This window comes from Natator depressus, chromosome 28 (assembly GCF_965152275.1).
Source record: "Natator depressus isolate rNatDep1 chromosome 28, rNatDep2.hap1, whole genome shotgun sequence".
In the NCBI taxonomy this organism is placed as follows: Eukaryota; Metazoa; Chordata; order Testudines; family Cheloniidae; genus Natator; species Natator depressus.
In genome coordinates, this window is record NC_134261.1 from 12,708,008 (window position 1) to 12,714,871 (window position 6,864).

Genomic DNA, 6,864 nt, shown 5'->3' on the forward strand with positions numbered 1-6,864 from the left:
CACACATGCGCCCTGAATGTGGTTTGCAGTGACTGATATTTTAAGACAACTCCTGGGGTAAAACTGACATTAACCCAAAGTCTGCCTCGTTCTAACTTGATTGGGACATTGATTATCTGTATCCAAGGCATACTTCACATCGGATTTGCCTCCGGGGAGGCACCACCAAGCAGGTAAACTGGAATCGTCAACCATAAATGTCAAGTAAAAGGCTGAAGTCCATTGCCTTTCCATTCAAAAAGCCATATTGTAGTTAAATTGACCTGAGCCCCAGAGTAGACATTACTAGGTTATCGGAAGAATGTTTCCAGTGTTTTAAGTGTAGACATAGCCCAAGGTCTTGTCCACCCTGCCAGGTTTTTTCACCAAAAGGCAGCTTTGGGTGATGAAACCGTGGAGGTGTTCGGTGGAACGCCTCAGTTTCAGTGACCTAGTAAAACCGCCTTGATGAGAATCGTAAGGCTTTTTGTGCCAAATGTTTGTTTCCAAAGGCAAGTGTAGACACCTCTCTTGATTTTTTCACTGTAATTGGCCTCCAGAGAATGTCCCACAAGTCCCGTCCTGACCACTCTGGTCAGCAGTGTCAACTCCACTGCCCTGCCACCAGGTAAGCAGCCCCTGGCGTCTGAACTGTGGCCCCACCCCTGCATGACGCCCGTTCTCCCTGAGGCACCGCCCCTTCTCCTTGAGGCCCCGCCCCTTCCACAGAGGCCACACCCACAGAACACCTCCCCCCAAAAAACTCCACCCTGTTCCCCCCTCCATCGTCCATCCTTCTGGCCAGTAAAGCGTGGTGGGGCCATGGCCCCTTGCCCCCCATGTTCTGGCGCCCCTGACCCAGAGCTAGGCATGCAGGGGTGTGTGTGTGTGTGTGTGTAAGAGAGAGAGACTGCTGCGCTGTGCAGAGTCAGGGGTGTCGCCCTCCCCCTGCCTCAAGACTGGTTGTTTCGGGTGCCTGTCTGAACTTAGAGACAACGTGCTGACACACTCACTCTTCCCCAAAACACACACTCCCCAACACACATACGGCAGCTGAAAAGCAGCTGGCAATCTCGGAGGATGCCCACGGAACAACGGGATGGAGAAACCTGCCTCGTGTGGCTGCCCATGAGCCATTGCAAGCCCTTCCCAAAGCACCCTGCGGCCCGTTGCACAGTGGGATAGCGACCCACAATGCACTGCTCTCTGTGGCCATCCAAGAGCCATTGCAAGCCCTTCCCAAAGCACCCTGCGGCCCGTTGCACAGTGGGATAGCGACCCACAATGCACTGCTCTCTGTGGCCATCCAAGAGCCATTGCAAAGCCTTCCCAAAGCACCCTGCGGCCCGTTGCACAGTGGGATAGCGACCCACAATGCACTGCTCTCTGTGGCCATCCAAGAGCCATTGCAAAGCCTTCCCAAAGCACCCTGCGGCCCGTTGCACAGTGGGATAGCGACCCACAACGCACTGCTCTCTGTGGCCATCCAAGAGGCATTGCAAACCCTTCCCAAAGCACCCTGCGGCCCGTTGCACAGTGGGATAGCGACCCACAATGCACTGCTCTCTGTGGCCATCCAAGAGCCATTGCAAGCCCTTCCCAAAGCACCCTGCGGCCAGTTGCACACGGGGATAGCGACCCACAATGCACTGCTCTCTGTGGCCATCCAAGAGCCATTGCAAACCCTTCCCAAAGCACCCTGCGGCCAGTTGCACAGTGGGATAGCGACCCACAATGCACTGCTCTCTGTGGCGATCCAAGAGCCATTGCAAACCCTTCCCAAAGCACCCTGCGGCCCGTTGCACAGTGGGATAGCGACCCACAATGCACTGCTCTCTGTGGCCATCCAAGAGCCATTGCAAGCCCTTCCCAAAGCACCCTGCGGCCCGTTGCACAGTGGGATAGCGACCCACAATGCACTGCTCTCTGTGGCCATCCAAGAGCCATTGCAAAGCCTTCCCAAAGCACCCTGCGGCCCGTTGCACAGTGGGATAGCGACCCACAACGCACTGCTCTCTGTGGCCATCCAAGAGGCATTGCAAACCCTTCCCAAAGCACCCTGCGGCCAGTTGCACAGTGGGACAGTGACCCACAATGCACTGCTCTCTGTGGCGATCCAAGAGCCATTGCAAGCCCTTCCCAAAGCACCCTGCGGCCCGTTGCACAGTGGGATAGCGACCCACAATGCACTGCTCTCTGTGGCCATCCAAGAGCCATTGCAAAACCTTCCCAAAGCACCCTGCGGCCCGTTGCACAGTGGGATAGCGACCCACAACGCACTGCTCTCTGTGGCCATCCAAGAGGCATTGCAAACCCTTCCCAAAGCACCCTGCGGCCAGTTGCACAGTGGGACAGTGACCCACAATGCACTGCTCTCTGTGGCGATCCAAGAGCCATTGCAAGCCCTTCCCAAAGCACCCTGCGGCCCGTTGCACAGTGGGATAGCGACCCACAACGCACTGCTCTCTGTGGCCATCCAAGAGCCATTGCAAGCCCTTCCCAAAGCACCCTGCGGCCCGTTGCACAGTGGGATAGCGACCCACAACGCACTGCTCTCTGTGGCCATCCAAGAGCCATTGCAAGCCCTTCCCAAAGCACCCTGCGGCCAGTTGCACAGTGGGATAGCGACCCACAATGCACTGCTCTCTGTGGCCATCCAAGACCCATTGCAAACCCTTCCCAAAGCACCCTGCGGCCCGTTGCACAGTGGGATAGCGACCCACAATGCACTGCTCTCTGTGGCGATCCAAGAGCCATTGCAAGCCCTTCCCAAAGAACCCTGCGGCCCGTTGCACAGTGGGATAGCGACCCACAATGCACTGCTCTCTGTGGCCATCCAAGAGCCATTGCAAAGCCTTCCCAAAGCACCCTGTGGCCCGTTGCACAGTGGGATAGCGACCCACAATGCACTGCTCTCTGTGGCCATCCAAGAGCCATTGCAAACCCTTCCCAAAGCACCCTGCGGCCAGTTGCACACTGGGATAGCGACCCACAATGCACTGCTCTCTGTGGCGATCCAAGAGCCATTGCAAGCCCTTCCCAAAGCACACTGCGGCCCGTTGCACAGTGGGATAGCGACCCACAACGCACTGCTCTCTCTGGCCATCCAAGAGCCATTGCAAGCCCTTCCCATAGCACCCTGCGGCCAGTTGCACAGTGGGATAGCGACCCACAATGCACTGCTCTCTGTGGCCATCCAAGAGCCATTGCAAAGCCTTCCCAAAGCACCCTGCGGCCCGTTGCACAGTGGGATAGCGACCCACAACGCACTGCTCTCTGTGGCCATCCAAGAGCCATTGCAAGCCCTTCCCAAAGCACCCTGCGGCCCGTTGCACAGTGGGATAGCGACCCACAATGCACTGCTCTCTGTGGCCATCCAAGAGCCATTGCAAGCCCTTCCCAAAGCACCCTGCGGCCAGTTGCACACGGGGATAGCGACCCACAATGCACTGCTCTCTGTGGCCATCCAAGAGCCATTGCAAAGCCTTCCCAAAGCACCCTGCGGCCCGTTGCACAGTGGGATAGCGACCCACAATGCACTGCTCTCTGTGGCCATCCAAGAGCCATTGCAAAGCCTTCCCAAAGCACCCTGCGGCCCGTTGCACAGTGGGATAGCGACCCACAACGCACTGCTCTCTGTGGCCATCCAAGAGGCATTGCAAACCCTTCCCAAAGCACCCTGCGGCCAGTTGCACAGTGGGACAGCGACCCACAATGCACTGCTCTCTGTGGCGATCCAAGAGCCATTGCAAGCCCTTCCCAAAGCACACTGCGGCCCGTTGCACAGTGGGATAGCGACCCACAACGCACTGCTCTCTGTGGCCATCCAAGAGCCATTGCAAGCCCTTCCCAAAGCACCCTGCGGCCCGTTGCACAGTGGGATAGCGACCCACAATGCACTGCTCTCTGTGGCCATCCAAGAGCCATTGCAAACCCTTCCCAAAGCACCCTGCGGCCAGTTGCACACTGGGATAGCGACCCACAATGCACTGCTCTCTGTGGCCATCCAAGAGCCATTGCAAACCCTTCCCAAAGCACCCTGCGGCCAGTTGCACACTGGGATAGCGACCCACAATGCACTGCTCTCTGTGGCGATCCAAGAGCCATTGCAAGCCCTTCCCAAAGCACACTGCGGCCCGTTGCACAGTGGGATAGCGACCCACAACGCACTGCTCTCTCTGGCCATCCAAGAGCCATTGCAAGCCCTTCCCAAAGCACCCTGCGGCCAGTTGCACAGTGGGATAGCGACCCACAATGCACTGCTCTCTGTGGCCATCCAAGAGCCATTGCAAAGCCTTCCCAAAGCACCCTGTGGCCCGTTGCACAGTGGGATAGCGACCCACAATGCACTGCTCTCTGTGGCCATCCAAGAGCCATTGCAAAGCCTTCCCAAAGCACCCTGCGGCCCGTTGCACAGTGGGATAGCGACCCACAACGCACTGCTCTCTGTGGCCATCCAAGAGGCATTGCAAACCCTTCCCAAAGCACCCTGCGGCCCGTTGCACAGTGGGATAGCGACCCACAACGCACTGCTCTCTGTGGCCATCCAAGAGCCATTGCAAACCCTTCCCAAAGCACCCTGCGGCCAGTTGCACACTGGGATAGCGACCCACAATGCACTGCTCTCTGTGGCGATCCAAGAGCCATTGCAAGCCCTTCCCAAAGCACGCTGCGGCCAGTTGCACAGTGGGATAGCGACCCACAATGCACTGCTCTCTGTGGCCATCCAAGAGCCATTGCAAAGCCTTCCCAAAGCACCCTGCGGCCCGTTGCACAGTGGGATAGCGACCCACAATGCACTGCTCTCTGTGGCCATCCAAGAGCCATTGCAAACCCTTCCCAAAGCACCCTGCGGCCAGTTGCACAGTGGGATAGCGACCCACAATGCACTGCTCTCTGTGGCGATCCAAGAGCCATTGCAAACCCTTCCCAAAGCACCCTGCGGCCCGTTGCACAGTGGGATAGCGACCCACAATGCACTGCTCTCTGTGGCCATCCAAGAGCCATTGCAAAGCCTTCCCAAAGCACCCTGCGGCCCGTTGCACAGTGGGATAGCGACCCACAATGCACTGCTCTCTGTGGCCATCCAAGAGCCATTGCAAAGCCTTCCCAAAGCACCCTGCGGCCCGTTGCACAGTGGGATAGCGACCCACAACGCACGGCTCTCTGTGGCCATCCAAGAGGCATTGCAAACCCTTCCCAAAGCACCCTGCGGCCAGTTGCACAGTGGGACAGCGACCCACAATGCACTGCTCTCTGTGGCGATCCAAGAGCCATTGCAAGCCCTTCCCAAAGCACACTGCGGCCCGTTGCACAGTGGGATAGCGACCCACAACGCACTGCTCTCTGTGGCCATCCAAGAGCCATTGCAAGCCCTTCCCAAAGCACCCTGCGGCCAGTTGCACAGTGGGATAGCGACCCACAATGCACTGCTCTCTGTGGCGATCCAAGAGCCATTGCAAGCCCTTCCCAAAGAACCCTGCGGCCCGTTGCACAGTGGGATAGCGACCCACAATGCACTGCTCTCTGTGGCCATCCAAGAGCCATTGCAAAGCCTTCCCAAAGCACCCTGTGGCCCGTTGCACAGTGGGATAGCGACCCACAATGCACTGCTCTCTGTGGCCCTCCAAGAGCCATTGCAAAGCCTTCCCAAAGCACCCTGCGGCCCGTTGCACAGTGGGATAGCGACCCACAACGCACTGCTCTCTGTGGCCATCCAAGAGCTATTGCAAACCCTTCCCAAAGCACCCTGCGGCCAGTTGCACACTGGGATAGCGACCCACAATGCACTGCTCTCTGTGGCGATCCAAGAGCCATTGCAAGCCCTTCCCAAAGCACGCTGCGGCCAGTTGCACAGTGGGATAGCGACCCACAATGCACTGCTCTCTGTGGCCATCCAAGAGCCATTGCAAGCCCTTCCCAAAGCACCCTGCGGCCCGTTGCACAGTGGGATAGCGACCCACAATGCACTGCTCTCTGTGGCCATCCAAGAGCCATTGCAAACCCTTCCCAAAGCACCCTGCGGCCCGTTGCACAGTGGGATAGCGACCCACAATGCACTGCTCTCTGTGGCCATCCAAGAGCCATTGCAAACCCTTCCCAAAGCACCCTGCGGCCCGTTGCACAGTGGGATAGCGACCCACAATGCACTGCTCTCTGTGGCCATCCAAGAGCCATTGCAAAGCCTTCCCAAAGCACCCTGCGGCCCGTTGCACAGTGGGATAGCGACCCACAATGCACTGCTCTCTGTGGCCATCCAAGAGCCATTGCAAACCCTTCCCAAAGTACCCTGCGGCCCGTTGCACAGTGGGATAGCGACCCACAATGCACTGCTCTCTGTGGCCATCCAAGAGCCATTGCAAGCCCTTCCCAAAGCACCCTGCGGCCAGTTGCACAGTGGGATAGCGACCCACAATGCACTGCTCTCTGTGGCGATCCAAGAGCCATTGCAAAGCCTTCCCAAAGCACCCTGCGGCCCGTTGCACAGTGGGATAGCGACCCACAATGCACTGCTCTCTGTGGCCATCCAAGAGCCATTGCAAAGCCTTCCCAAAGCACCCTGCGGCCCGTTGCACAGTGGGATAGCGACCCACAATGCACTGCTCTCTGTGGCCATCCAAGAGCCATTGCAAAGCCTTCCCAAAGCACCCTGCGGCCCGTTGCACAGTGGGATAGCGACCCACAATGCACTGCTCTCTGTGGCCATCCAAGAGCGGCTAGCCTGGATGCGCTCGGGTGACACAAGCAGTCTAATTAAAATGCTTTAACTAAAGCGGCATCACTCTCTAGTGTAGACGTAGCCTGAGAGTGAGACCTAGTTCCCGTTGGTACCAAGGACACTCAGGCACTGACACTAAAGAACCCCAAGTGTCTCCGTAGTTGGCA